Source organism: Antedon bifida, chromosome 11, assembly GCF_963402885.1.
Source record: "Antedon bifida chromosome 11, ecAntBifi1.1, whole genome shotgun sequence".
NCBI classification, from domain to species: Eukaryota; Metazoa; Echinodermata; class Crinoidea; order Comatulida; family Antedonidae; genus Antedon; species Antedon bifida.
This window is the reverse complement of record NC_136236.1, coordinates 17897159-17910510: the sequence shown is the minus strand read 5'-3', so window position 1 is coordinate 17910510 and position 13352 is coordinate 17897159.

Sequence of the window (13352 nt, the reverse complement as noted above, 5' to 3'; positions counted from 1 at the left end):
AACAAATACCAAAATCTTGCTTGAAATACATGCATTTTTATAAACTTTTGTGAATTTTATATCATTTATATTCATTTTTTTAAACATTTTTCCTACATATTACTTACAAGTGCTTATTCAGTATTGTTCAAACTTACTTTACCAAAATCTTTCCAATTTTAATCTGTTGTTTTTTATATTCTTATTTAATTCATTGTTGTTATAGCACTTGTATTTTTGTATGACTTACCTTTTTATTCTTACATAATTACATTTTCTTCAGACAGTATAACAGTTAAATTATTTTAATATACCAATATCTTAATATTTTGAAAAAAAATGCAATTCCATAAAATGTTATTAGTTAAATATTATATCATTTATTAATAATTTTTTTAATGTTTTTATAACATACTTACAACTTCTTTTTCAGGTAGGCTAAGTTAAATTTACTGTACCAAAATCTCATTTTATTTTACTTTTTTAGAAAAACAATATGCATTTCCATAGGCTTCTGTAGAATATTATATAATTTGTTCTTATTTTTAAAATGTTTTTCTAACATGCTTACATTTTTTCAGGCAGGTAGTATAATAGTTGAACAAAAATCTGACTTGTTTTACAAATTTTTTTATCATTTTGTTAAAAATGTTTTGCTAAACATTCTTATTCTTTTTTTAGCTAAAAATATTAATTAAATTTACTACCAAAATTTCAATTAATTTTCCAAATTTTTGTTTAGGGATCGTCTCCTGGTGTGCTAATCTGGTAGGTGTAGTGGAAGGCCTAATTCGAATTTTCTCAGTGGCCAGGATAAATACCTTTTACCTTTTGAAAACAAATATGCATTTCTATTCTATAGAAAAATATATTTATGTATTTCTAATATTCTTATTTCATTCGTATTTTAAATGTTATAACTTACTTTATTTTTTAACTGTTTTTTCAAGCAAACAAATTTCCTTCTTGGACCATACATAATAATAAAATAATATTTATAATAATAAATAGTATTATTTCCAGCAGGTTTCCAATTGTTCAAATATACCAAAATCTTAATATTTATAAAGAAATGTGCAATTCTTATTGAATATTGTATCATTTACTGTATATTAATTTTTTTCATGTTTTTCTTGCATACAAATTTTTTTCAGAAATGCTAAATTGTTCAAATATACTTAAATCTCATTTATTAACACATTTTGAATACTTTATGTATTTCTATAGGCTTCTTTTGAATATTTATATCATGTTTAATTTTTTTTAATGTTTTTCTTACAGAATTACTTTTGTTTTTTTTTGTTTTGTTTGTAGTACAATAGTTAAATTGTTCAAAATTTACTGTACCAAAATCTCACTTGTTTTACAAAGTATCCATTTCTATATTCATTTTTAAAAATATTTTCCACACATACTTATATTTTCTTTTTTCAGGCAAACTTAATTACTTTAATAGTTAAATTGTTCAAATTTACTGAACTAAAATCTCATTTTTTTACAAATTTCACTTGTATTTGTGTATACCAATGACTTATTTTATATTTTTCTAACTGTTCGTTCAAGCCTGTCAACAAACAAATTTCCTTGTTGGACCAATAAAGTTTCTGTATTTATATTCATTTTTAACATACATTTTTTTCAGGCAATTTAATTTTTCTAATATATTGTAAATCTTAATTTTGGAAACAAAAATGAATTTCTACAGAAATTGGTTAATTTTTGTTGTTTTTTAAATTTTTTTCTTACATAGTCACATTACAGAATTTTTTTTTCTTACATATTTTTAACTTGTTCAATTATACTGTACCAAAATCTCAATTTTCAAAACAAATACTCATTTCTAAAGAAATTGGTTATTTTTTTAATGTTTTTTTTTTTACATTTACACTTTTTTTCAGGTTAATAGTTAATATGTCCAAATATAATAAAATCATACAGATTTTTATTTTTTAACATACACTTTTTTCAGGTTTAATTGTTCATATACCAAAATCTTATTTTTTCACAAATTAAAAAATGCATTTTTCAGCTGTAGTTGAATAGTATATCATTTTCATTTTTTTTTATAATTAATATAAAGTCATTTCTAGGCGGTATAAACTAGCCTACAAAATAACACAAATGTTCGTGTAAAAGTTGTAGTAAAAGATTGACTATATATATACATTTTTTAATGTTTTTCTTACATACTTACAATTTTCTTTTATTAGTTTAATGAAATTTAAATATACCAAAATTTTATTTTTTTTAATTTTATGTACAAATGCATTTCTAGGAGGTAGAATCTAGCCTAAATAATAACACAAATTTGCATGTAAAAATTTATGAAAAAAATTTAATATTATGTTTTCTTAAATACTGTACTTATATTTTTCAGGTCAGTAGTATACAAATTAGGTAAAAATTGAAGATTATATTATTTATATTAATTTTCTGATGTAGAACAATCTAAACACAGTTGCCAAACAACCAAATCTGTAAAGATTCATGGAATAATAGTAGTTTGGATTGGAACAGTCCATAGTATTTGAAATTATAATTACATTCGCACCATTCATTTTTATGTAGTAGGCTGAAAAGGCAAATTTTTTTTTAACATTTGGTAACATAATTGTAGTATGCATCATATGAATGTGAAATGAATTAGCATCAAGTTTGATCACTTGAGCAAAACAATTAATTGTAGTAAACATGTAAAATAGAAATTTCTTTACAATTTGTAATTAATTTATGGTTTTGATCTTCTCTTTTAATAAATGTTATTGTTACATTTTATTAGCTTGTATTGAGTTTTACATATAATGACCGACCACATATTATAACAAAATTACAGCTAGCAACGTGATATAAAATTAAAAATGTAAAAGTGTACAATATATGTGGGAAAAAACCAAAATTGTAGAGTTCAGTATCTGTACTTACAAACAAATAGTACAACCAGGGAAGAGTAACATTACATGTATACAAAAAACAAACTTTAGGGAAAGTTACAAATATTCACACTGTCAGACTCGAAACTTTTTATTTTTAAGAAATTCCAAACCGCCCGGTGATATACTTAAAAGTAATTAAATAATTTTAAAACAATAAAGATGAGAAATCTGAAGTTTACAAAAAATATTGTAAGAGATACCTCATTAATTGCAATAAAATGTCTGCCTAAAATAAATATTAATTTATTATCAGTAGTATTATATAAAAATCCATCTGTCATAATGATTAATTATAAGATCATTTTGGAGACTAAGGGTTAATTCTTTTATTAGTATTCTTGTCCTATGTTTTACAATACAAACCAATTTAGATGAAAAACAAAATGTAAAAACTATTTTAATGATGAAAATATAGATTGGGTAACATGGAAAAGAAATATAAAAAATCATACATTTTTTCCAAATAGAAATCGTACATAATGGAAAGAAAAATATTTTCATAGAAGATTTGTAATGCGAATTAATTTTCTAGAGCATTAGTACAGTAATGCGAATCAATTCTTTTATAATTGTACTGCAGAAAATATTTTATGGGATCATGTAAAACAACATTATTTTTAACAAATATGGTATTGAAGATATTTATATTTATAGTGTTTATTATTGCCAGTGTTTATTATCGCCAGTGTTTATTATCGCCAGTGTTTATTATCGACAGTGTTTATTATCGCAAATGATTAATTTTTACAAGTGTTTATTATCGCCAGTGTTTAATTTGTACAAGTATTTATTATCGCAAGTATTTATTATCGCCAGTGCTTATTATACCCAGTATTTATTATCACAAGTGTTTATTATCGCAAGTGTTTATTATCGCAAGTGTTTATTAGGCAAGTGTTTAATTTTTACAAGTATTTATTATTGCCGGTGTTTATTATCACTGGTGTTTGTTATCGCAAGTGTTTATTGTTTATTTTTATTAAGTGTAATAATACTGTGAATGACATATTGTGGTCTTTCTATAAGAAAATTAAGTATAAATAATATTGGGTAACTTTAATTAGTTCGTTTATCAATATGTGTGGTTTAATGGAAAATTGCTTCACAATTAAGACAAATAAATAATCTACAGTAATAATCAACGCAGGATTTTCAAAAAATATTGAATTAATTTTTCATATCAAGGTTTACTACTTATTAGTGTTACTCATCAGAAATTTAAAAACATGATATATCTTTTACATTCTAAGAGTGTCTTTATCTTAGTTTGATTTTCAGACTGACTTTTGAGTAATAAAACTTTTTTGACAATTGAAAATTAAAATCCATTTCTTGTGCGCATCGATAAAAACTAGCCTTCATACAGTAATAACAAAAATGTGCATGTAAAATATTAATTTTTATTGTCGCAAATATTTATTATCGCAACTTTAATATAGCAAATGATTATTATTCAAAGTGTTTTTTATTTCAAGTGTTTATTGAAAGTGTTTGTTATTGCAAACATTTGTTATCGCAACTTTATTATAGCAAGTGATTATTATTCAAAGTGTTTTTTATTTCAAGCGTTTATTATATTTCAAGCGTTTAGTATATTACAAGCGTTTAGTATATTACAAGCGTTTAGTATATTACAAGCGTTTAGTATATTACAAGCGTTTAGTATATTACAAGCGTTTATTATATTACAAGCGTTTATTATATTACAAGCGTTTATTATATTACAAGCGTTTATTATATTACAAGCGTTTATTATATTACAAGCGTTTATTATATTACAAGCGTCTATATCACAAGTGTGATCGAAACAGTACTGTCTGCAGATTGGATAATGGGTGTGTATGTCCTGCATAACTGGCTCATCCTATATATTGTGCCAGTTCTACGGTACATATCATTTCAAAACCTGAGCTGCACTGATGAGATCTAATAAGATCGAAACAATACTGTCTGCAGATAGAATATATATATATATTTATTATATACTACAAAAAAAAAATCAGATAAAATTTGTTTTTAACAAGATCACTACTTTTGGTAAGAATGGGTTTAGACTGGTAACCGTATGTCGATGGGCTAAATAGTAGTATTTAATCTTTATCCTGAAGCAGCAGCAGTGATTATGATTGCATTCAATTATTTTTCAAATGATATTCAGTGATTGCAAAATAATGAATGTTTTAATAATACTGTTGACTCATCTCTTGGTTTGGTGTTAATGTTATAATGTCAGAAGAAATTGCTAAGTGGTGGTATATACTGCGTAATTATTTTTAAAAAGTAGTGTAAGCGTTTAAAGTAACGCGTACCAGTGTAAGCATTTCAATGTATTGCTTCTCAGGGGAAATGTATCCGTGGTAGCATCTTGGTCTGACTGGGTATTATTAGTCATTTTATGTGTTCCATATTTTTAAAATAGGCAGTGTTTATTATTGTAAATATATTTATTATTACAAGTGTTTATTATCGTGAGTGTCTGCTATCGTCTCCAGTGTCTGCTATCGTCGCCAGTGTCTGCTATCGTCGCCAGCACTTATCGCCGCCATTCTTTATTATCAGTGCTTATCGTCGCCAGTCTTTATTATCATCGCTTATAGTCGCCAGCACTGATCGTTGCCAGTGTTTATTATCAGCGCTTATCGTCGCCAGTCTTTATCGTCGCCATTCTTTATTATCAGTGCTTATCGTCGCCATTCTTTATTATCAGTGCTTATCGTCGCCAGTCTTTATTATCATCGCTTATAGTCGCCAGCACTGATCGTTGCCAGTGTTTATTATCAGCGCTTATCGTCGCCAGTCTTTATCGTCGCCAGTCTTTATTATCAGTGCTTATCGTCGCCAGTCTTTATTATCATCGCTTATCGTCGCCAGTCTTTATCATCACCAGTGTTTATTATCAACGCTTATCGTCGCCAGTCTTTATCGTCGCCATTCTTTATTATCAGTGCTTATCGTCACCAGTGTTTATTATCAGCGCTTATCGTCGCCAGCACTGATCGTTGCCAGTGTTTATTATCAGTGCTTATCGTCGCCAGTGTTTATTATCAGCGCTTATCGTCACCAGTGTTTATTATCAGCGCTTATCGTCGCCAGCACTTATCGTCACCAGTGTTTATTATCAGTGCTTATCGTCGCCAGTGTTTATTATCAGCGCTTATCGTCACCAGTGTTTATTATCAGCGCTTATCGTCGCCAGCACTTATCGTTGCCAGTGTTTATTATCAGCGCTTATCGTCGCCAGCACTTGTCGTCGCCAATGTTTATTATCAGCGCTTGTCGTCGGCACCACTTATCGTCGCCAGTCTTAATTATCATCGCTTATAGTCGCCAGCACTGATCGTTGCCAGTGTTTATTATCAGCGCTTATCGTCGCCATTCTTTATCGTCGCCATTCTTTATTATCAGTGCTTATCGTAACCAGTGTTTATTATCAGCGCTTATCGTCGCCAGCACTTATCGTTGCCAGTGTTTATTATCAGTGCTTATCGTCGCCAGTGTTTATTATCAGCGCTTATCGTCACCAGTGTTTATTATCAGCGCTTATCGTCGCCAGCACTTATCGTTGCCAGTGTTTATTATCAGCGCTTATCGTCGCCAGCACTGATCGTTGCCAGTGTTTATTATCAGTGCTTATTGTCGCCAGTGTTTATTATCAGCGCTTATCGTCACCAGTGTTTATTATCAGCGCTTATCGTCGCCAGCACTTATCGTCACCAGTGTTTATTATCAGTGCTTATCGTCGCCAGTGTTTATTATCAGCGCTTATCGTCACCAGTGTTTATTATCAGCGCTTATCGTCGCCAGCACTTATCGTTGCCAGTGTTTATTATCAGCGCTTATCGTCGCCAGCACTTGTCGTCGCCTATGTTTATTATCAGCGCTTGTCGTCGGCACCACTTATCGCCGCCAGTGTTTATTATCAGTGCTTATCGTCGCCAGTCTTTATTATCATCGCTTATAGTCGCCAGCACTGATCGTTGCCAGTGTTTATTATCAGCGCTTATCGTCGCCATTCTTTATCGTCGCCATTCTTTATTATCAGTGCTTATCGTAACCAGTGTTTATTATCAGCGCTTATCGTCGCCAGCACTTATCGTTGCCAGTGTTTATTATCAGTGCTTATCGTCGCCAGTGTTTATTATCAGCGCTTATCGTCACCAGTGTTTATTATCAGCGCTTATCGTCGCCAGCACTTATCGTTGCCAGTGTTTATTATCAGCGCTTGTCGTCGCCAGCACTTGTCATCGCCAATGTTTATTATCAGCGCTTGTCGTCGGCACCACTTATCGTCGCCAGTGTTTATTATCAGTGCTTATCGTCGGCAACATTTATCGTTGCCAGCACTTATTATTATTATACTTCAAGCGTTTATACTTCAAGCGTTTACTTATATACTTCAAGCGTTTACTTATATACTTCAAGCGTTTACTTATATACTTCAAGCGTTTACTTATATACTTCAAGCGTTTACTTATATACTTCAAGCGTTTACTTATATACTTCAAGCGTTTACTTATATACTTCAAGCGTTTACTTATATACTTCAAGCGTTTACTTATATACTTCAAGCGTTTACTTATATACTTCAAGCGTTTACTTATATACTTCAAGCGTTTACTTATATACTTCAAGCGTTTACTTATATACTTCAAGCGTTTACTTATATACTTCAAGCGTTTACTTATATACTTCAAGCGTTTACTTATATACTTCAAGCGTTTACTTATATACTTCAAGCGTTTACTTATATACTTCAAGCGTTTACTTATATACTTCAAGCGTTTACTTATATACTTCAAGCGTTTACTTATATACTTCAAGCGTTTACTTATATACTTCAAGCGTTTACTTATATACTTCAAGCGTTTACTTATATACTTCAAGCGTTTACTTATATACTTCAAGCGTTTACTTATATACTTCAAGCGTTTACTTATATACTTCAAGCGTTTACTTATATACTTCAAGCGTTTACTTATATACTTCAAGCGTTTACTTATATACTTCAAGCGTTTACTTATATACTTCAAGCGTTTACTTATATACTTCAAGCGTTTACTTATATACTTCAAGCGTTTACTTATATACTTCAAGCGTTTACTTATATACTTCAAGCGTTTACTTATATACTTCAAGCGTTTACTTATATACTTCAAGCGTTTACTTATATACTTCAAGCGTTTACTTATATACTTCAAGCGTTTACTTATATACTTCAAGCGTTTACTTATATACTTCAAGCGTTTACTTATATACTTCAAGCGTTTACTTATATACTTCAAGCGTTTACTTATATACTTCAAGCGTTTACTTATATACTTCAAGCGTTACTTATATACTTCAAGCGTTTACTTATATACTTCAAGCGTTTACTTATATACTTCAAGCGTTTACTTATATACTTCAAGCGTTTACTTATATACTTCAAGCGTTTACTTATATACTTCAAGCGTTTACTTATATACTTCAAGCGTTTACTTATATACTTCAAGCGTTTACTTATATACTTCAAGCGTTTACTTATATACTTCAAGCGTTTACTTATATACTTCAAGCGTTTACTTATATACTTCAAGCGTTTACTTATATACTTCAAGCGTTTACTTATATACTTCAAGCGTTTACTTATATACTTCAAGCGTTTACTTATATACTTCAAGCGTTTACTTATATACTTCAAGCGTTTACTTATATACTTCAAGCGTTTACTTATATACTTCAAGCGTTTACTTATATACTTCAAGCGTTTACTTATATACTTCAAGCGTTTACTTATATACTTCAAGCGTTTACTTATATACTTCAAGCGTTTACTTATATACTTCAAGCGTTTACTTATATACTTCAAGCGTTTACTTATATACTTCAAGCGTTTACTTATATACTTCAAGCGTTTACTTATATACTTCAAGCGTTTACTTATATACTTCAAGCGTTTACTTATATACTTCAAGCGTTTACTTATATACTTCAAGCGTTTACTTATATACTTCAAGCTTTAATTTACTTTTTGCTTTTCAAATGCTAAAAAATCCCAATTAAGTGGATTTCGATATAATATTAAGTGGATTAGGTTAATCCACTTAATTTTGATATAATATTAAGTGGATTAGGTTAATCCATTTAATTTTTTTTGCTTTTCAAATGCTAAAAAACTCACAATTAAGTGGATTAAGTTAATTTGGATATAATATTAAGTGAATTAAGTTAATCCACTTAATTTGATATAATATTACGTGGATTAAGTTAATCCACTTAATTTGATATAATATTACGTGGATTAAGTTAATCCACTTAATTTTTTTTGCTTTTCAAATGCTAAAAAATCACAATTAAGTGGATTAAGTTAATCCACTTAATTTTGATATAATATTAAGTGGATTAGGTTAATCCATTTAATTTTTTTTGCTTTTCAAATGCTAAAAAACTCACAATTAAGTGGATTAAGTTAATCCACTTAATTTGGATATAATATTAAGTGGATTAAGTTAATCCACTTAATTTTTTTGCTTTTCAAAAGCTAAAAAATCACAATTAAGTGGATTAAGTTAATCCACTTAATTTGGATATAATATTAAGTGGATTAAGTTAATCCACTTAATTTTTTTGCTTTTCAAAAGTTAAAAAATCACAATTAAGTGGATTAAGTTAATCCACTTAATTTGGATATATTATTAAGTGGATTAAGTTAATCCACTTAATTTGATATAATATTAAGTGGATTAAGTTAATCCACTTAATTTTTTTTGCTTTTTTTAAATGCTAAAAAATCACAATTAAGTGGATTAAGTTAATCCACTTAATTTGGATATAATATTAAGTGGATTAACTTAATCCACTTAATTTGATATAATATTACTTAATTCGATATAATATTAAGTGGATTAAGTTAATCCACTTAAATTTTTTTGCTTTTTTTAAATGCTAAAAAATCACAATTAAGTGGATTAAGTTAATCCACTTAATTTGGATATAATATTAAATGGATTAACTTAATCCACTTAATTTGATATAATATTACTTAATTTGATATAATATTAAGTGGATTAAGTTAATCCACTTAATTTTTTTGCTTTTCAAATGCTAAAAAATCACAATTACCACTTAATTTTAACATAAATTAAGTGGATTAAGTTAATCCACTTTATTTTGACATAATATTAATGTTATTTTTCTGTAGGTAGCGCAAGTCCGTCTTGAGGTAGCGCACGTCCAATTTTAAGTAGCGCAAGTCCACTTTTAGGTAGCGCAAGTCCAATTTTAGGTAGCGCAAGTCCACTTTTAGGTAGCGCAAGTCCACTTTTAGGTAGCGCACGTCCACTTTTAGGTAGCGCACATCCAGTTTTAGGTAGCGCACGTCCAATTGTAGACACTTGCGGCGAAATAATTACAATAACAGACACTTGCGACGTAATAATAACAATAAAAGACACTTGCGACGTAATAATAACATTAACAGACACTTGCGACGTAATAATAACAATAACAGACACTTGCGGCGAAATAATAACAACAGACACTTGCGGCGATATGATAATAGACACTTGCGGCGATATAATAATAGACACTTGCGGCGATATAATAATAGACACTTGCGGTGATATTAATAGACACTTGCGGCGATATAATAATAGAAACGTGCAATAATACTTGCGAGAATAAACACGGGTGACATAATAAACACAGGCGACATAACAGACACTGGCAACATAATAAGAAAATGCTTGTGATAATAAATGCTTGCGATAATAAACGCTTGCAGTAATAAACATGGGCGACAATAAACACTTGCGACAATAAACACTTGCGATAATAAACACTGGCGATAATAAACACTTGCAACAATAAACACTAGCTATTATAAACATATGCGATAATAAACAAATAAATATACAGTCAATATATTGTGATAATAAACACTTGCGATAATAAACACTTTTAATATTGAATACTTGCAATTATAAACATTTGCCATAATAGATAGATTGAAGAATAAACTCTTGGAACACATAAAATAACTAATAATACCCAGACAGTCATACCAAGAGGCTTACACGGATACATTTCCACTGAGAAGCAATACATTGAGAAACTTACACTGGTGTTACCTGAAACTCTTATACTACTCAACTTTAACTACATTAACCAATAACAGACACTTGCGACGTAATAATAATAATAACAGACACTTGCGACGTAATAATAATAATAACAGACACTTGCGACGTAATAATAACAATAACAGACACTTGCGGCGAAATAATAACAATAACAGACACTTGCGGCGAAATAATAACAATAACAGACACTTGCGGCGAAATAATAACAATAACAGACACTTGCGGCGAAGTAATAGCAATAGCAGACACTTGCGGCGAAATAATAACAATAGACACTTGCGGCGAAATAATAACAACAGACACTTGCGGCGATATGACAATAGACACTTGCAGCGATATGATAATAGACACTTGCAGCGATATGATAATAGACACTTGCGGCGATATAATAATAGACACTTGCGGCGATATAATAATAGACACTTGCGGCGATATAATAATAGAAACTTGCAATAATACTTGCGAGAATAAACACGGGTGACATAATAAACACGGGCGACATAACAGACACGGGCGACATAATAAGAAAATGCTTGTGATAATAAATGCTTGCGATAATAAACGCTTGCAGTAATAAACACTTGCAGTAATAAACATGGGCGACAATAAAAACTTGCGACAATAAACACTTGCGATAATAAACACTTGCAATAAAATAAACAGTTGTAATATAACAAACACTTGCAACAATAAACACTGGCTATTATAAACATATGCGATAATAAACAAATAAATATACAGTCAATATATTGTGATAATAAACACTTGCGATAATAAACACTTGCGATAATAAACACTTTCAATATTAAATACTTGCAATTATAAACATTTGCCATAATAGATAGATTGAAGAATAAACTCTTAGAACACATAAAATAACTAATAATACCCAGACAGTCATACCAAGAGGCTTACACGGATACATTTCCACTGAGAAGCAATACATTGAGAAACTTACACTGGTGTTACCTGAAACTCTTATACTACTGTTAACCATTGAGAACTAATTACGCAGCCGATTTCATTCTAGGAAAGTAAATTTTCACTTTCTATTAAACACAACATATTTTATTAAGTGAAAGATTTTTGTCGGCAATAATGATATCCTTTTTTTGTTTTGGTAACCACTTCTATAGCAATTTCTTTTGACATTTTAACATTAACACCAAACCATGAGATGATTCAACAGTATTATTAAAACATTCATCATTTTGCAATCACTGAATATCATTTGAAAAATAATTGAATGCAATCATAATCACTGCTGCTGCTTCATTACTGTAGCCCATCGACATATGGTTACCAGTCTAAACCCATTCTGACCAAATGTGGTGACCTGAAATTTAATCGGATTTTTTTTTTTGCAGACAGTACTGTTTCGATCTTATTAGATCTCGTCAGTGCAGCTCAGGTTTCCAAATGATATGTACCGCAGAACTGGCACAATATATAGGCTGAGCCAGTTATGCAGGACATACACCCATTATCCAATCTGCAGACAGTACTGTTTTGATCACACTTGCGATATAGACGCTTGTAATATAATAAACGCTTGTAATATAATAAACGCTTGTAATATAATAAACGCTTGTAATATAATAAACGCTTGTAATATAATAAACGCTTGTAATATAATAAACGCTTGTAATATAATAAACGCTTGTAATATAATAAACGCTTGTAATATAATAAACGCTTGTAATATAATAAACGCCTGTAATATAATAAACGCCTGTAATATAATAAACGCCTGTAATATAATAAACGCCTGTAATATAATAAACGCTTGTAATATAATAAACGCTTGTAATATAATAAACGCTTGTAATATAATAAACGCTTGTAATATTATAGACGCTTGTAATATAATAGACGCTTGAAATAACAATAGTAAATAAAAAATGGTAAAAATACTATCAATAATAAAACACCTTAAAATGGAAAATTACCAACAACAATAAAGTATCTCTAATGTATGCTTAAGGATAACGATTAAACCCATTATTATGAACTGGCTAAAAATGATGTTACCGTTTCGATAGAGATAATATAAAACATAATAAACACTTGCGACATAATAAACACTTGCGACATAATAAACACTTGCGACATAATAAACACTTGCGACATAATAAACACTTGCGACATAATAAACACTTGCGACATAATAAACACTTGCGACATAATAAACATTTGCGACATAATAAACACTTGCGACATAATAAACACTTGCGACATAATAAACACTTGCGACATAATAAACACTTGCGACATAATAAACACTTGCGACATAATAAACACTTAATATAGTAAACACTTT